At 42.0% G+C, this 19,352-nt stretch overlaps 1 protein-coding gene across 1 annotated transcript in view; it reads right to left on the reverse strand.

Moving 5' to 3' along the window:
- PSD3 (pleckstrin and Sec7 domain containing 3) overlaps nucleotides 1–12,006 on the reverse strand; it is a 643,022-nt gene extending 631,016 nt beyond the window's left edge. The window contains exon 1 of the mRNA XM_046648392.1: nucleotides 11,960–12,006. The gene's annotated coding sequence lies outside the window, so the exon portion shown is untranslated. The remainder of the gene's footprint in view (nucleotides 1–11,959) is intronic.
- Nucleotides 12,007–19,352: the final 7,346 nt, after the last annotated feature.

Here is a 19,352-nt window from a genome sequence, read left to right on the forward strand (position 1 = left end):
TAGTATTTGCATGACTTCTGTCATCCGTGTCTCCTGTTCTTCAGAAGGAAGTTGAAAGTGCAGTTTTTCAGGGGCTTTTAATGGTTCCCAGTAAAATAGCTCCATGAGCAAAAAGGAAGGGCAAAAGGAAAAAAAGTAGAAGAGGAAGGGAGACTGCTGAAATGAGAAGTAGGCAAGTAGCTCCTGTCTCTACACGTCCATCTGTAGACTGAATGACTCGTCCAGCTTTGGAGAACCGTTAGTAACACCACACCCAGAGACTACAGGAAGGCTTCTCTGGGTGATTTCCTGGACATTTCTCAAAGCTGTGGTAAAGAGGTATTGTGTACCTTGTAATAAGCACCACCGTTTTCTAAACAATGACTCTTCACCAGAAGGGACGGTGCTGCCACGTCCTCTGCTGAGAGACTGGACTCACGAGCGGCTCCAAGTTTTTACATAGCCTCGTAATAAGCCTCTTCGGTTCTGATCCATTTTCAACAGCCAGTACACAACAAAGAGGATGACCAAGGCCTTTGTCACCCAAAGTAGCTTCCTTTATCAGGTGGGGCCAGAAGGGAAACAAAAATGGCAACTTCAGGATTCGACCGCCAGAAGGTTTGAAGCATCTAATTTCTCTAACGCCCTAGGGAAGCAGAGAAGATGGAAACCAAGGGGTGGTCCATGCCTGGCAGGGCCGCTAGAGAGACCATGCAGGAGCCATCACAAGTCCATCTCCTCAGACCCCATTAAAATCGAGCCCAAGAAAGAACCAGGGCGGCATTTAAGTGTGAGACTGGTAGAGAGGAAGGAGCAGACAGCTGCTTTGCAAACCCAGAGAGGAGCTTTCAGAAGGGAGGGCTGTCCTGAGGTCCAGTAAGATGGCCACACAGAAGGAGGTTGGATTTGTGACCATCGATGACCTTTGCTATAAATCCAGTCAAGTGGTGGGGACGGAAACTACGTTTCAAGGGATTGAAAAGTTCATGAGCGATGAGAAAGCAGCGAGTATAGAAAACACTATCAAAAAGTTTGGCAGTGAAACAAAGAAGAAAAGGGAAGTAACTGGATGGAGAGTGTGACATTGGCAAAGTTTTTGTACAATCTGTACACATTTACAGGCAGGGAGAAGGAATAAATAGAAGAGGGAAATTGAGTAGGAAAATTAATAAACTAAATCTCCAGAGAAGGTGGGAAAAGAGAAAGATCATTTAAAAAGATGAAAAAAAAATGGTTTTGGAAAGAAATGAAGGATTTCTTTTCCTCTAAGATAGTGAGGAGAATAAAAGGGGTAAATATATGGTAAAGTGGGAAGGAGACAAGAGGGAAAATGAGGCATAAAGATGCCTCATAGTTTCTTTTCTGAATAACCTAGGACGCCAGGCTCTCTGTCAAGAGTGGTCATGGTAACAGGGGTGGGAATAGGGCTAAAATGAGCATATGTAGAAGTGTTATGGACACTGGTTTCTAGGGACCAAGTGTGGAAAAGGAAAAAAAAACTATTTCTTTGAAGCTTCTTCCTCCAATAACTACATTTCCTTGTAAAATGTCACTTCTTAAATTTTAACTAGTATAAAATGTTTTTTAATTTTCCTTTCTAGATTTTCACAATTGGGTTAATAATAAATTTATACTTTTTTTTATCCAGCCTCTCTTTATTTTCACATTAAATTGGAAGCCATTTCCAAGCCATATATACTTAAAAATATTTAAAATGAGGAGAAAAGTGATGCTCAGGCAGGAGCAGAAGTAACATTCATTGGCACCACTTTTGTCTGAAAGAGAAACCACAACTGACTGGGACCTTAGATCTGAACATGAGACATGGTTATCCCCGTTGTTCTCTTAAGGGGCAAAAGCAACATCGGCCTGAGGCCAGGTGATGATCACCTTCACTCTCGGCCCCTTTTAGTCATGAGTGTCGAGAAACCTTGCCATAATCTCACCCCAGGTGTCCCTGGCCTGCCTGCTTGGCTCACAGGGGAAATAGAGTGCCACCCAGCACTGCGCACACGTCCCCTCCGAGCCTCTCATTCCGGCTTCTGCCAAGGCAAGGGGAACACGGTGGCAAACCTCACCGAGAGCAGAAGGAAATGAACAGTGGAGCACCAGGGAATATACAGGGCTTCCGGCTGCTCCCTGCAAAGTGCAGAAAACAGTGAGCTCTGAGCAGCTGGGGTTTGATTAGAAATGGGAAACTATCCAGCTTACCATATAGACATTGCCCCAGTAGGCATAACAATCCTGTATAAAATATTAAGCCTGAAGTGTGTGCCATGACAACAGGTTCAAGCATACAGATACGAGCCTAGAGCACCGACTATGTTTCCAGTAGAGCAGCCGCTCCCAGGTGAAGAGCGAGGCTGTGCAGTTTGCATACACAGGGGAGCTGTGTGTACTTTCCAGCTAAGAAATAATACGCTGGCCACAATTCAGCCAGTTATTCTTTTCTAAAAATATATTGAGATGAAAAATATCTACTAACTTTTGAATAAGACTCACGGAGCCTTTTCTGAAGATCAGAAATCACTAAGACATATGCATTGTATGCACAGAACAACCTTGCCTGACAAGAAAGCCTGTTGCTTTACTTCCTTATTCTAATTCTTAGGACTTTATCTGTATCTATCTCCTGATTATTCCAGGAATCTAAATTCCCTGAATCTTCTTTCCTAGGAGAAAGTTGCTTTTCTTCCTCTCTGCTCCAAAATCCTGAGTGTTCTCTTCCTTATGGCTAGCAGAAAAAAGAAACAGAGCAAACCCCTGTGGCAGACACCGTATGTCCCTGTGTCTTCCTCTGGTTCCATCATGAAAGAGCCCTGGAAATAAGGCTACTGACTTCCTTTGAATCTCTCTCTTCGTTATTTTCAAATAGTATGTTGCATTGAATAATTTCTTTGCTTAACCTAGAGACTTTGAGTCTGAAGAGACTTTTTTCCTTTCCCAGTTTCATTGAGATATAATTGACATACAGCACTGAATAAGTTTAGGATGTACAGCGTAATGATTTGACTTACATATTTCACGAAATGATTGAGACTTCTTAAATAAATGCTTCTTTTTGAACATTTTAAGATCGAACCACATGCCAAAAAGTGTTCTAGTCAAACTATTCAGTAGTTTCTTAAAATATCTGTTTAGAAGTTAATTTAAACGATTTTGTTATACCTTCCATTGTTTTCCCACCATCAAATTTGTTGACTATACCCATTTTATATGTGAGTCTATTAAGGCAAATTTATTTCTCTCTAAATTTATTTATGGAGGCAAATTTATTTTTAGCTCCAATTATTATTTAAAGTCCCTACCCCATAAGATAGTTGTGAAAATTACATGGTTATTATAAATTAATTACATGTAATCGAAAACAGTTAGGAACATGCCACAAGTGAGCAGGCGCCACGCAAACGTCAGCTGCTGGTATTGTCATTCCAGGAGGCACTGGGCAACACTGTCTATCCGTTCTGATAGTTGGCCTGTATTTTCTGCCTAAGAAATCTGTGAGTTTGTTGTTTGTTGTTTCATTCTTCAGAGAAGTATTTGAAAGTCAAATTTTATTAAGATATTAAACTCTTTATTTAAAAGTGAGCAAGGACTGTGGTTAACCAAAAGTGCCCTATTAAAACTTCAAACAGGGGCTGGCCCGGTGACACAGTGGTTAAGTTCACGTGCTCCACTTCTGCGGCCCAGGGTTTGTGGGTTTGGATCCCAGGCACAGACCTATACGCCACTCGTCAAGCCATGCTGTGGCAGAGTCCTGCATACAAAATAGAGGAAGATTGGCACAGATGTTAGCTCAGTGACAATCTTCCTCAAGCAAAAAGAGGAGGCCTGGCAACAGATGTTAACTCAGGGCCAATCTTCTTCATTAAAAAAAACCAAAACCTCCCACAACTTTGAATGTATGTATGTTTGTATATGGAATAGAACAAACCATAAGGCTAAACATGCGACATAAGCTACCGAGGGAGTGTATGCTTGCAACCATTTCCTAAACAGATCTCTCAAACTCCAAATTATCAGCTTCTGTTGATGTTTCATCCAACAAAATATTGTTGAGGTCCTATTATTCGTGAACTGGGCTGAAGGATGGCTCCAGTAAAACTGTGTGAATCATAGTCTGCTCTTTTGTAGCTGTTACAAAATGTACGTTTTTAAAAAAATTGTAAAATACTGCAGCGTTTTACCATACTGTGCTAGATCATATAGCTCTCAGAGTGCGGGGAGCGGGGAATGAAACCTTTCACAAATGGAGATTGCATGGTTAGTGTAAAAGCACATGTTTCAGTCAAACTATAGGCCATCTCCAGGAGCACACTGAGGAAGAAAGCAAACAGCTTACAGAGCCAAATCTGTGGTTGGTCACTTTAGTGGTGTGGACGTTTTTTTCCTATGAAAGTCTACTGACTATAGTCAGGTGTTTAAAAAGAAACCAACTAAAGGCTTCATGTACATTCAAAGCAATTCAGTTTTTGAGAGAAAAATATAAAATAACCCATCGCTTTGCAAATTATGAACAGACGATGCTGAACTTTACTTAAAAACAAAAATAATCTAAATACATTTAGAAAGGCAGAGAGGATGGAGGAAAGGAGAAAAGAGACAGAAGGGGGAGGATCAAGAAAAGAGAAGGGAAAAGAAGAGAGACGTATAGGAACAGAAACACATCACAGAAAAGGAAGGAGAAAAACTAGGAAAGTTTGATAGAAGCAAAGTGATACAGAAGAATGACTAAAGAGTTTCTTTCACATAGAAGAGAAAGTCTTTCTATGTCTGTTTTCAAATTTCAACATTTATTTTTAAATATGGATTCATTCTCTGATCAAACTCTGAAGGATTTCCATTGCATTGGGTCCCAACCATATGTATAATTATACAATGTGGATCACAGATAATAGCTTTAGGGTGAACTTTTTATGTGTTTCTCTTTTATTGGTTTTTACTATGGCAAAAGGATAAACATGATTCTTATAAAAAATTTTTAAAAATCAGTGAAATTCAACCAAGGGATTCAAGGCAATACAAGAGGCTTATTTGAGTTGAGCCTCTCCCTCCTGAATTGAAAAAAATCTATAAACTTCCTGTGAAGGGAATTTTAAAATATACACAAAGGAGGACAGAGCAGTAAAGTAACTTCATGTATGCATCACGCAACATCCACAATGATCTACACATTGCTAGTCTCATTGCAGCTAGCCCCCACTGACGCACGCACAAACCCGCTCAGGGAGGCAGAGGGTGAACTGGTGTGCCTGTGAGTGTGTTGAAAGAGCTTTAAATGGGGACACACACATTATAGCTGAAGTAAAATGCTTTAAAATAGTGCTACTCAAAGTGTGGTCTAAATACCGGTAACATCAGCATCATGGGGAACATCTTTGGAAATGCAAATGCTCAGTCCCAGTGTAGACTAAGTGAATCCGGATCTCTGCGCGTGAGGCTCAGTACTCCATGTTTCAACACGCTCTCCAGGTGATTCTCATGCACGCACAAGTTTGGAGAAGCAATGTTTGCAAGCAAATCCCACACGTTACGTCAGGTCACCTATAAATACTCCACTATGCGTCTATGACTGACACAACCACACCTAACAGAAGTAAGGGTGACTCCTTAATAACGTCCTGCCTGGGGGAGTCATGGGTCCCTCTGGACCAGGTGAGTCCACTTTATACCTGTTGTCCCAGAATATTATTAACACCACCCCCTTCACTCTCAACAGTGTCCCGATGACACAATAAATTGGGACACTTTGTGAACTTGATATACAGTTAGGGACTTCCTTCTGTATTCAATTTTAAAGGTGCTTTTTAATTTTTTTGAAATTATGTAAAACATTTCAGGTTTACGAAGTAAAAATTATAAAGCAAGATTCATCTCGGTTGCCTCCACTCTGTTCCCTCCGTCCCCATAGGTAATAATTTTTTATTAGTTTTGTCCAGTCTTCATTTGTTTCTTTTTAAAACTTTGGGTAAATTCACGCCAGCACTGGTGGCCTAGTGGTTAAGTGTGATGTGTTCCACTGCGGCAGCCTGGGTTTGCTTCCCAGGCATGGATCTACACCACTCACCTGTCAGTGGCCATGCTGTGGTGGTGGCTCACACATAAAAAGAGGAAGATTGGCAGTGGATGTTAGCTCAGGGTGAATTTTTCTCAGTGAAAAAACCCAAAAACCAAACAAACAGAAAAAACTATGGGTAAATTCATGTATTGTTTCTCCTACTCCCTCTTTTTAACACTGTTCCATAGCTCATGTTCTTAAGTAATATACAGGAGAGAAAATTCCAATGCAGTGTATAGAGATCACTGTCATTCCTTTTACAGCTACATAGTAATCTTTTGTTTGAAAGTAATAGCAACCAGACTCCTACTGATAGACATTTGGGGTTTTTTTTAAGTGTCTTACTGTTTCAAACAAAATAGCAATGAGTAGCCTTGTGCATTTTGGCACTTCATAATTTTGCCTGCATATCTTTGGGATAGATTTCCAGAAGTGGGATTACTGGGTCAAAGGATGAATGTACATATAATTTTGCTAGATACTATAACTACTCCTCTATGGGAGTTGCACCAGACTGCATGCACACCAGCATTGTATAAGAGTGCCTGTTTCCTCACTGCCTTTTCTAGAGGATATACTGTCTAATTTGGGTATATTTATCCACCTGATAAATGAGATGTGGTATCTCAATGTAGTTTGCTTTTTAACTTCTTAATTAAGTATAATATGCATACAGAAATGTGGACATATCATAAGTGCACAGATGGTGAATTTTCACAAACCAAACACACCCATGTAAGCAGCACACTGATGAAGAAACAGAAAATTACTAGCACTCTAGAAGCCCCGTCATGATCTCTTGTGAATTTTAACTTGAATTTCTCTTATTTTGAGAAAAAGTAAGCTTCTTTTCATATGTTTAAGGGTTATTTGAATTTTTTTCTGAACATTTTCTTTTCAAATATTTTGCCATTTTCTGGTGAACCCCAGTATGATTTATAGGAAAACCACAAAGTTTTTAGGAGAATTGTGCCAGCAGAAACAACATCAAGTGGGACAGAAAAGGATAGAAACATTATAAAATAGAGACCTCTGGACCCACAGCTTCTACAGACAGGAAGCAGGATAGGGAAACTACTCCACTGCAAACATGGGCTACGTTTTATTCAAAGAGAGGAATTAAGAGCCCAGAGGGCAGAATTAAGAGCTAAGGCGAATCATTCCCACAGTAGCAGGCTTGAGCCCTAATCAAGAACCTGGGGTAACATGAGCCTGACTGGTTTTTAGAATTGTGTGTGCTTCCTGTTTGCCCCTTTTGGAAAGGGAGCGTCTATAGTGGTTGTCCTATGGTGTACTGACTATTGTAGGTTGCACAGGTAGAGGGCAGATAAGTTGTCTCTTAGTTTGCAAGTCTTTAGATTGACAGGAGCGCTGTTCAAGGAGCTGTACATGAATAACTGTGCTTGAGGAGCCTTAGCTGCACCTCTACTTGACTTAGATAACTTGATCCTGAACCTGAAGCCTGAGCCTGGTGCCTCGTGACAGAGCAGATGGATTCATTTTGCATATCGTTGGGATGTGGATTATTGTAGCCAGAGAAGAAACTGTGGCATATTGTATTTTCCAAAAATGGACAACATTCCTAATCCCACATACTCTTCTAGAACTTTTCAACTCTCCCATCAAGAGATGGAGTCTATGTCTTCTCCCCTTGAACCTGAGTGGGATTTGTTGACTGTCTCAATGACTAGAATATGGCAGAAGTGACACAGGATGACTTCCAAGGCAAGGTCATTATAAGCAATAGGATTTCCTCCTGGCTCGCTGTCTCAAGACACGAGGCTTTGGAGCCCTGAACCGCCATGTAAGATGTCTGAGGCTGCCGTGCTGTGAAGAAGCACAAACTAGTCATGAGGAAAGACCACACAAAGACAAAGATGCCTAGCCAATTCCCAGATGCTCCAGCACGCTGCTGATACCACTGCAGCCACCGTCAACTGCACCACCCGAGACACTATGAGCCAGAACTACTGAGCAGAGCCACTCCTAAATTCCCGATCCACAAAGCCATGAGAAATACCACCTGAGAGTCATTGCTTTGAGACACTAAGTTTTGGGTTTATTTGTCATGCAGCGCTAGATTTTGATCAGCTCACAGATTTTGATCCTTGCTCACAAAATAAGAAAAATTCCAATTCCCTACTGAATTTAAACTCAAAAAGAAACTCGGGAATGGTGGCTGAAAAACAGTTCAAGTTTTAGCAATTCATTCTGGAATGCAAGATGTTGATTAAATTAATACATATCATCTGTAATTTAAAGTTATCTGACTGCCTTACAGTCTAATTTGCAACAACGAAACGTAATGCCTGAATCTTCCAGCCAATATTTATTTAATTGATATGAGGTTTTAATTGTTCCCACGGAATTAAGCTAGGTTTTAAAAAAAAAAACCTAGTCAGTATAAATTAGGATAGTAAATAACAAGAACAATATCACCAAAAGCAAACATACGCTGAGAATAGAATTGGAACCACTGTTTTCAGATCTTCATCAGTTATTATAAACTTTGCTCTGAATGGAAATGTTAAAGAAGGTATTGGATAAAAATTATTCTGTGAGTCAAAATAATATTCCTTTTAAGCATAACTGGCCAATCAAATTTATCTAAAGAAAGTTGGGACTTGATAGAAGTTTTGAAATACCTAATTTATATCATTAGATGTTGCCAAGGGCCCAAATATATTCACTGAATGTAATTTCCAGTAATTTTATTCTATCATATTAAAAAATAGCACCAAACTCTTGCCTTGACTAAAATAGTAAGCAGCAAGAAAAATATTGAATTATATACTTTGATACAGGAGAAATATCTGAACTGACTTGTGAAGTGGCATCAAATTACTGAGGCAATAAGGTGTCACTACTGCTGTAATTTGACTAGAAAAAAAATTAATGTTTAACTAGCTTTTTAGATGGTTCATGTGGCTTTCTTCTGAAAGCTTTTGGAGTCTCAGCACATTTTCATCATATTTAATGGGTGCTTCCTCTTTCTCATTAGTAGTTTTTATTTTTAGTTTTAACAGGAGATTGGGATGTGACTTGTTTTGTTTCAGTTTTTCCCCAAAGTCTGAACAATAACAGGTTCCGGGTACTGCCAAATTTCAAAGACCATCTAGACAAGGCATGGAAGAGCTGAAAACTGCTTTTATAAAGCTTAACCCATCACCCAAATCAAGCTGTAAGAAGACTGAACATGCAGATGAAGAGGGCGAAGAGACTTTGGATTGAGTTGTGGTGCTATGCTAGCCTCCACCACCCTCACCTCACTGTAGGGGAGGAGGAGAGGGTGCTTCACCCCAACCACAGGCCAAGTGGGAGAGGAGCTTCAGAAGGGCTACACGGAGAGTTCGGCACCAGCATAAAGGGTGGTCTGAGATGGTGTTGCTGGATCAGCCTGATGTGGCAGAGCAGAAAAAGAAAGGGTCTGTATTGGGAGTACAGCACCTTCCACCAATGGCTGGGCGCAGGCGCACATTTCTTTCCTTGGGTCAGTGGGGCAGCGGGCAGATGGGAGCCAGACAGAGTCATTTACAAATGGGAATGTTTCCTCAATGCTTTCTGTCAGGGTCAAGCCTACCTCACCTCAGCAGAATGAAACTGGAGGCAGACCTTAGTCAAAGGGGCTGAGCAAAGAGGTTGAAAATGACCAGCCAGGCAAGTCAAGATCCACCTCACTGGGTCCACCCACTCACTACCGTGAATTCAGTTGGAGATGCCCAGAGGGGATTCTTTAAAAACTCATGAAATCTCCCTCATCTCCCAGCAAAGGAATCAGCTGTGGGAACCCACCACACTCAGAGAGCCCTCACAACCTATGAGCTTGGAGCTGGACCATCGAGGGCTTTCATGTGCCTTACCTCCCCTTCCTGGGTGGGTCAGACTAGCTCTCTATGGGTGGTGGGCTGGGCAGAGACCAACCAGAACCAGTTCAGTCGTTCATCACTATTCCTTCCTTTCAACCTGCCCCATCCTGCTTTCAACTCACCACATCTTTATTTCTCCCAACTTCTCTCCTCGCCTTGATCCTCACGCACCTCTCTTCCTTACTATGATCTTAATGCTCCAGTATTCTGATTCTCCACTTGAGCCGTCATCTCCACCCTCCTGGATCGAATTCAAAGCCACCCCAGTAAGCCTCAGTTTCTCTCATTGTCCACACCCTCTCCATCACCGTTTGGGCAAGACTGACCCAATTACAGTGTTCTTAAATTTCACTGGCTGACCTGTATTTGTTTACAGGTCAGGAAGCGTTTTTCTCTCTCTCTCTCCACACACAGACACCCTATACAAAGCAAGCGGAGAGGTCTTGAATTGGGCCCATTCTTTCATAAATATCCTGAGATACAGAGTGTTTTTTATTGCTAGAGCAGCAGAAGGCAGCCCAACCTCAAAGGCAGCCGCAGTTCAAAGACTTATCTCTCCTCCACCTGTGTGGGTGCTTTTCTCAAACACTCTACCTATGCAAAGGGTGGTTCTTTAACCAGCAGCTCTGCATAAGATTGCAGGGGGCTCATCGGCTTTCCTAGCCTCACCCAAGGATGGACCCTCTAGAATGCCATAGATCCCCTTAGGGTTTCTCTAAGTTGGTCAGGATCCCTTCCATGGAATTTCATTTCCTCCCTTTCAAAGACAAAGAGAGAACATCCAGAGAGGAGACTGAGAAAGCTCCATTCCTCCCCTCGTCTCAGGGAAGACATTCCCAAGGCAGAGGGGAGAAAATCGCATCTCAGGACTGACAGCATCCTTCCTGAGAACCCTGTCTTATCAGTTCAGATCCACAAAAGATTGTCCCATGCGCCCTAGACAGTGCCCCGCCCCCACACTTGTCCTTGAAATCTCACTCCTGTGCTGCTCTCCTGCCCGTTTGTCTAACTGAGAATATCGAATTCGCGGCAATTTAGTCTACATTCACAGTTTCTAACGCACTGATACTTAACAATTGTTATTAGCGACGCGAATTGTAATATTTATTCTTCTTAGAATCACAGAGCATAACACGAGTGTCATGCTTTCAAACCTTTTTTCCCTAATTATTTATAAACTACGCATTTTGTGTAACCATCGTTTGCCTCTAAAGGGAACACTGACGTTTCCTGTGGTTAGCAACTGCACTGCAAAGCAATGGGTTATCTGATATCTCTGGCTGACAAGTTTCTCTTTGACATTTAATAAACTGCAATGATTTCACATTTAGGTATTTCCCCACTTGCTTGATAAGGGCAAAGAGCCAGATAGAGGCCAACTTAGTGGGTCTGAGCACAAAACCAAAGTCAATTTTTATAGCTAAGTAGAAAGTAAAAAGTTATCTTTTCTACTTCTGTTTTTTGAAGTTTAAATGTCCAGCTTTGGAAATATATGACAATATTTTCTAATATTGTTACTATTTACAGTTGCTCTTTATAACGTATTTGTCATCAACTCAATGCTTTGGCTATCGTTTTGTCTCTTTAATACTAACGATATTGTTAAATAAAAGGCAAAAAGCAAAGGTTTTTTTAAAAATGGAACTAGATCTCCTTAAATCAGGATGGACTTGAGTTTCCAGTAAAATCATTCCTCAGTGTATGTTCATGAAAACTCTACATGCCCAACCAGTCAGGATTTCAGAACATACTGAAAGGATAGCGTAATTCGCAGATGGTCAACCTGCCTACATCCTCAAATACCCAGGCCACTGGCAATTTGCTTTTGTGCTAGAGTGGATTTAGACAGTAAAACAAAGCATATTTTTCTGTCTCTCTTTCCTCCAAAGCCGCGAGATCCCCCGAAGCCCCTCCCCCCTCATGAGGTTCTTATTTTCACACAGTCGTGGCTACAGAAAGGATAGAATGTTTTAAGGACCCAGACATTTCTTCCTAAAATTTACTCTTGCTGGTGTTTTTCTTCACATGAAAGTCTCAGTCCTAAGCAGTGACTTACCGGGCTTGCCTCAGGTCCCTGGAGAGGTTCCTCTTTGCTTTGAGGTTGTGTCTGAAACTTAAAATAGAAAATGCACTCAGTGAAGCGGCCTGGTGTTAATGACTGTTTATTCCAGTAGACTCCACAACAGAGGGAAATTCCCAGTCCCTTCCCTCTGTAAGATCTTCAAATTCGTTTCTTCCTCATTCTCCTTATCTTCTACACTGCAGGTCATGACAAAAACCACATCATCTTGGCTTACTTGTCAAGGAGAAGGTGTAAAAGGTACATGTCTCAAGCACGTTAGGAATCAGAAATTGCAGAAAGATTTAAAAGTTTCTTCAAACAGATGTAGGTAACCCCGTCAGCTCTCTGCTTGTATGTATTTGTCAAAAGAGGAGGTTTTTTCAGTACTAGAATGATATAAGTTCAGCAAGGGACACTTCTGCCAGCCAAGAGAGAAAGGGACAGTGATTCTAAAACGAGCTGAGTGTAACCGGACCCTCGGGCCCTGGCAGTTAAGCCAGAGCAGTACAGGAAGTGCTTCGGTCAGCGCAAGTTAGAGAAACAGTGGCCTCTCACGGAGCGCCAGATAGCATACTGATTACACATGGTGTGCTAACCTGTGGTTTGACAGTCATTCACGTACAAATACGGGGTGAGAGGGCTACAATAGAAAAGCCATCTTAGGCCTAATTATTTCATTTATATAAACAAGGTCCAAAAGTTCCCATTCTGTTACTATCCTCTGACCTTTCTTCCCAGCAGTGTTCGCTTTCCTCCTCCTAGACGTTTTGAAGATACAGACATACTCTAATGAGGTCCAACTTCTAAAAAACTAGTATCGACGTGTTCATTTTTGTTTTCCTAATGTTTCTGGCATCCTTTATGTCCTATCATAAGCAGACAGTCTTACAGTGTTTACTTTGACAACCTACATTGAAAAATACCTTACAACTGGGCAAATCTTCCATCTCTATGTGGAGCAGTTTGAGCCACTTGGCATGTAAAATATAAGCAAGAATCACAAATACTGGGGGATGGCGAGAGGTGTCGAGAAATTCAGATTCTTCCATTATTTGCAAGGTTACTTTATTTTTCTTATGCCATTTTTACAAAAGTAAGCACAGCCAAGAAAATTAGCACATGTAAATCTACCCAAAGTCTAATAACAAGCCGACTCTAAAGAAAGCCAGACAGAGAGGATGCTCCCTGACCCTTTGCAGATTGGGTGTTTATTGGGGGTTGGGGACTTGTATATTTAGAGAACTCTGAACCTCTACCAGGCAGACCCCAGCGTGCTTCACCTGTGATACGGCAGAGTGACATCCAGAATGACAGTGATGGCATGGGCAAGGACAGCGTAAATTGTAGGGAGGAGAAAAAACATTTGAAGAGAGTTCTCCGAACTTTGAGTAGCATATATTTGGTGGAAAACAGCAACACACTGGTAAACGTAAAATAAATTCCAAGATAAACCAAAAGGAAGGCTCCATTTGTCAGAAACTTATCTATCTGTTAAAGATAATTCCCATCGTTTTCGATTTAAGTGATGGTACAAGGTAATGGGAAATAACACATTTAGCAGAAAACTTCAAGTCAAAGACCATTTTACCACTCCATATTGCCTCAAATAAGGAGCCCTGTGATATTATCCGTTTACTAACCAGAAAGCCGGAACTTATCATGGATCAAGATCAATATCAAGATTTGAAGATAATTACTCTATTGGTTTTCAGTTATTATTTTCCTCAAGGGCACACTTGTGGTCTTATTTCCTAGAAATATTTTATTTAGTTATATATATATACTCATAAAAAATTCTCAACACACAACGTCACTGGATGGTCAATTTTCATTTATGCCTGAATGCACACTCATTGAAAGCATTTTGCAGTCCTAGCAGAAAACCACAAGAGAGCCTGGCAAAGGTCTCCTTGAGGTTAGCAAACCTAATGAAATACTTCGGATAATGAAGCATTGTTTGCAACCTTGACACAACTGCGTTCTTATCTACTTCCGGAGTGGCTTTGTACTTCTCTGGGCTGTAAACAGCTTCCAAAGGTCAGACTGCCTTGCAGAGGAGAGCTCAGACTTCCTTTCAGTTAGGGCATGTGTCTCTGCTCTGTTTTTTGCAGCCTTTGATCTTCTTCAGCTCTATTCCCTTTTTCCCATGAAGGTCACCTCCTCTCTGCTGTGTCTGGGAATCTATTCCACTCCACTGATACCTTCTAAGTCAGAGAGAAGAATGCTACCTCTCTGCCTATTAGACGCTGTTTTATTTCGAAACAGTTATAAGGGGCACAATACATCTAAAGATTTTAAACAGTAGTAATTGATCTCATTTCTTTTTCTTTTTTCCTAAATATTTTTTTCTCATCATAAAAGTAATAAAAGCTCAGTGTACAAAATTTGGAAATTCTAGAAAAGTACAAAGTACAAGAGTGATAATACAATTCAGCCACATTACCATCAGCCAGTGATAACCACTCTTAATGCTTTCTTCTAATCCTTTTTTCTCTTCATATCTTTATTTTTAATAATATTCAGATAGTATTGAGTCTCGTTCTCTCCCCACTTTTATATTTTGAATATTTATGTCTCCATTTCTTCAACTGTGATTTTAATTTCTACATAATACTAATAATTTACTTACTTCTTTCTCTATTGTAGAGCATTTAGATATTTCCAAATTTTTCATTATCTTAAATAATGTTCTTGAGCATATCTTTCTAGACATTTTAAAATTGCTCCCTTCATTAAATCAACTGATGCCTCCGATCACTCTGCATGCACACCCGGTTTCACGCCCCGTGAGGTGAGGGTTGCCGCCACGTTCCGCCATCACGTTTTCTTCTGATGAGAGGCCCACAGAGATTCCAGGACTTGCCTGAGGCCGCACACCAGTTATTTCAAACTTGGAATTCTTTGATTTTTTCATTTTCTCCACCTCTCCTGCTCAATCAAATACTAAGTCCATCCCTTTGAATTGCCTTTCTTTTTTACCCATTTATTTCTGTTTTATACCAACCCTTGCCACTCTATTCTGGGCCCTTCCTTGTAGCCACAGCCCAAAGCCACTCTGATGGCCCTCCTGCTTCTGGGACTTCCTGTTCTAGCCCTCCCTGCCCACCACTGTGAGACGGATCTTTCTTTATGCCACTGTCCAGTTCAAAAACATCGTTGACTTCTTAGTGAAACCTACATGACATAGAAACGCCTTTGCCTGGCTCTCAAAGCCCCATGTTCCCGTCCAGTCTTACCTCATCCACTGCTCTCTGTCTGCTCACTATCCGCTTCCTGGCTTCATGCCTTCTCCTTGTGGTATTTGCCCCGTTCAGAGCACTCTCGCTTCCCCACATCTGTTCAGATTTTACTCAGTCCTCTGAGGCCCAGTTCAAGTCTCATTTACTCTGCGAAGCAGAGTGAGCTTCCCATTGGATCTGCAGTTGGCTGGCTTGAGTTCAAAACTCTGCTTTGCTGCTTGTGTTAGGGAAGTTGGGGGAAGTAATTATCTTCTCTGAGCATCTTTCTGCACAAGCAAATATGAATGATTCTACTAACACCTGCCCTATATCAGCCTCTCAGGATCCTAGAAAGATTGAAGGTGTGTTACCAAGTTTTGGTAAGCTGTCAAGTGCTACACAAATGAGAAAATTTTGCCCACCCTTTGGACCAGTTCAGTATGCAGGTCTGTGCCGCACAACGCAGCGCTGAATTACCTTCTGTCCTGTCACACTCTCTCATTGTTTCATGTTAATCATCTTTCCTCAGCTTGGCTGTAAAGTCTCTAAATGCAATACAAAATCTACTTCTGTAACTCCCAGTGCCTCATACTGCACCGTCTTAAGGACTGCTTGTCTAATCCGGGTGACTTCTGGCTGGTAAGGTCTAGATTTGGTCACATTGGGATTTAGATATAAATGGAAGAGCCCTGGCCCTCTGTTGTCTTCTGAAGTAAGAGAATCCTGCACTGTGAGGAGTCTAGAGGCTGGATCAAGGTTAGCAGACACCTTGGTGAAGTTGAGGAAAATGTACCCTCAGTTTGGATCTTGCCTCTCAGAGATATTCACTGAATTTTCACAGCACCCCTTATTAGGGACAGTTCCTGAAATGAGAGAGCAGAAGCAAGGATGTCCTGTACACATCCAGGAATGATACCCAGACCTTTGGGTATCTTTCCAGAAAGGTCAGGCTACCTAATCACGATGTGTTGTTAAACATGGTCTGCCGATGATCTGCTTCTAGATTACTCGTGTAATCTGGAATTCATGTCTCAGTTTTGATTATCTAGTTACTGGAGACCTAAGGAACATTTTCCCCTAATAGGTTGACCTCTAAAAAAGCCAGTTCTAGGGTTAAAGTTAGGGTTAGTGACAAGAAATAGGGTTAGGGCTAGAATTAGGGTTAGAGTTAGGGTCACAGCCAAGTTTGGGGTTAGTGGGAGGGTTAGCGTTCAGCTTAGATGAGGCGCAGATTTAGGCGTAGGCGTAGGCATCAATTTACACTGGAGTTGGTACCCTCGGGTCAGGGCTGGGCTGCAGTCAGGGTTAAGGCTACGTTCAGGATTAGAGTTAAGGTTTGGGTTAGGTTAGACTCCTGGATACAAAGGACAATTTTACAAAACGATACTCTTGAAAATTCCACTTTGAACGGTAAAAGATGACAGGACTTTCACATTTTCACTGACTTCCTGGGGACGAGTGAAGCACCATTGGGAAAGAACCTTCATTTTACAGAGTTCCAAGATTAAATGCAACGGCACGGTTTTGCATAGTTTGTGTGTTTTTTAAATCTCTAATCCTAAAAAGGCAAGTAACGCTTTTAATGTCAATGGTTAACAGCCTGACGTTCAATTTGTAGATTGTATTCAGCTTGTACTGGACTCTTCCTCTCCTCATATGCCCAACCCCCAACATAAAAGCCAACACCACTAAAAAAGAAAGCCATGATCTGGAATCTAATTACGTTTTACCTGAAAACTATATTTTAAGTTAAACACTATATACTTTTGAAGCACTATTCATTTGTCAAGCTCCATAAACAGAAAACACAATCTGGGTTTTTTCTTTCTTTCTTTTTTTTTTTTTTTTGAGGAAGATTAGCTCTGAGCTAACATCTGCTGTTAATTCTCTTTTTTTTCTTTTTTTTTTTTGCTGAGGAAGACTGGCCCTGGGCTAACATCCTTGCCCATCTTCCTCTATTTTATATGTGGGACGCCTGCCATAGCATGGCTTGATGAGCAGTACCTAGGTCTGCACCCGGATCCCAACTCGCAAACCCCAGCCTGTCAAAGTGAAGCCTGTGAACTTAACTGCGCCCCACCAGACCAGCCCCAAACACAATCCGTTTTTAATAGAATCATGCTTCCAAATTGTTAGATGTCCCTCACATCTGTATTTCCAGCCCAGACCTCTTTCTCAAGCTACAGATTTAGATTTCCAATGAATGAATGGTGTTCCCACATGGCACTTGAATTTCAACAGGTCCAAAAGTGAACCCCTTGTCTCCACAGCCCTCACTCAACACACCTGCTTCTCTTTCTTTTCCATTCTATCTAATGGCAACGTCATTTACCAAACAACCCAAAACAAAAATCTTCACTCACCTCTTTTTTCCTCACCTCCCACTGCCCCATCATCTTGTAAACATCCTCTCAGATCTCCTCTGCATCCGTTCTCTCTGTCTTCAACTAGACCCTTATTTCTCTTGCCTAAATAATTGCAACAGCGTCTAAAATAACCTTCAAATAATTCTCCCACCTTCAAGCTCTTTCCTGTCCCCTCACATTGTCACCAAAATGTGACATCTTGTCACGTTATCCACCCATTGAAAATCTGTCCTAGGTTCCCTTCCAGAGCCTCTTCTGTGGAAGCCTCTCGCTCCTCTGTTCCTCTAGAATTTTCCAGCTCCCCTTTGCATCCTGCTATGCCTTGCACATCTATGGCTGCACTTACCACACTCTATGGCGCTAGTGACCCTGGAGTAGATGGCAAAGAATTGGAAGTGGAGACTATCGCGTTCATTCCTGCTCCCCCAGTGCACTGAGCAGGGCCTGGCACACTGTGAGCGCCCCAAAAAACAGCTTGCAGGACTAAGTAACTCTCACAGATCCTCTTTATATATTGGTACATCCAGTCCCCAAATAAAACTCATGCTGTGTAAGGTTTCTTCAGATAGCACACCCTGCATCTTAACAGGAAGTTACAGATTAATAAACAGCTGACAGAGCAAACTGAATAGCATCCAGTGAGTCAGCAGGCACCCGTTCAATTGCGGCTAACTAGACACAGGGAAAGAGCAAAGATGGAGACAAAACATCACTCTTCATTGATAGAAGACATTGCAGGATGCTCAAAGCTCTGGGTATTAGGGCCTTGCATATTTCCCTACATTGTGGCGAAAATTCAGGCCCAGAAAAAGGCCATAACAAAATGAATTGGGAGGCTATGTGAAGACAGAAACTATAAAACCAAATTTGCAGCCACAGAATGTCCACCACACTCTACCTTGGCCATTTGCGCAGCATAGACCCCAACCTACATGTGGTGTAGACGGAGTTCTTCAGTTACTATTTCTGAGAATATGATGAATACATAGACAATATGTGGATTCTGTAATCACTGGCTGTCTGCACTGCAATAGAACTAAGGTGGGGCAGGAGGGAGCTGATTTTACAGTTTTAAAATCAAAGAGCTCAGCTACCCATCTGCATTACAGGGCTGGAGGCCTACAACACACTGCCCTGGGCACAGGCCACGTGTACCAGATGTCCACCACCTTAAGCTTTTCCTCTCAGGAAAAGCGCTCACTTCCAGCCCCTTGGAAGGTCAGGTGCTCCCCAGAACTCCCAATGATAGCCTGTGCTTGGAAAGGTGTCTGTGGTCAGAGGAAGCAGAAGTGGGTGACTGGTGGGAGACAATGTACAAAGGGATGGTAGGCACACCATATAGAAAACAGAACTCTCACCCCCAGTCTCTGTAGCAACCAGACCAGACCAAGATCAAGATTTGATCAACAAATGTAAGCTCTCCTAATATTGGCCCTGCCACCCCCCATACTTCCAGCTCAGGACCAACCAGAGAAAGCCAAACACACTTCCCAAACCAATCACGTGGAATGCTCACCTTCAGCTTCCCCGGGTCACCAGCCTCCCATCAGGGCCCACCTGAGTCTTCCTGTCTCCCCTTAGCTGGCTGACACAGTGGGAGGATTTGGAGGTGCAGGTAAAGGACACAGGACGACTCCTCTGCCCGGATCCTGGGGGCCGCTGGAGAAAGGGTGAGGAGATGAAGAAATGGCCACCCAGCGGGCAGGTGGAGTCATGTGGGGAGAGTGGGTGCACGTGGCCCAATGAGTTTAGCACAACAGAAAAGTGAACCTCAGAAACAGCAAAAGGGTACTTGTGGGATAC

The sequence above is a fragment of the Equus quagga genome, chromosome 22 (assembly GCF_021613505.1).
Source record: "Equus quagga isolate Etosha38 chromosome 22, UCLA_HA_Equagga_1.0, whole genome shotgun sequence".
NCBI classification, from domain to species: domain Eukaryota; kingdom Metazoa; phylum Chordata; class Mammalia; order Perissodactyla; family Equidae; genus Equus; species Equus quagga.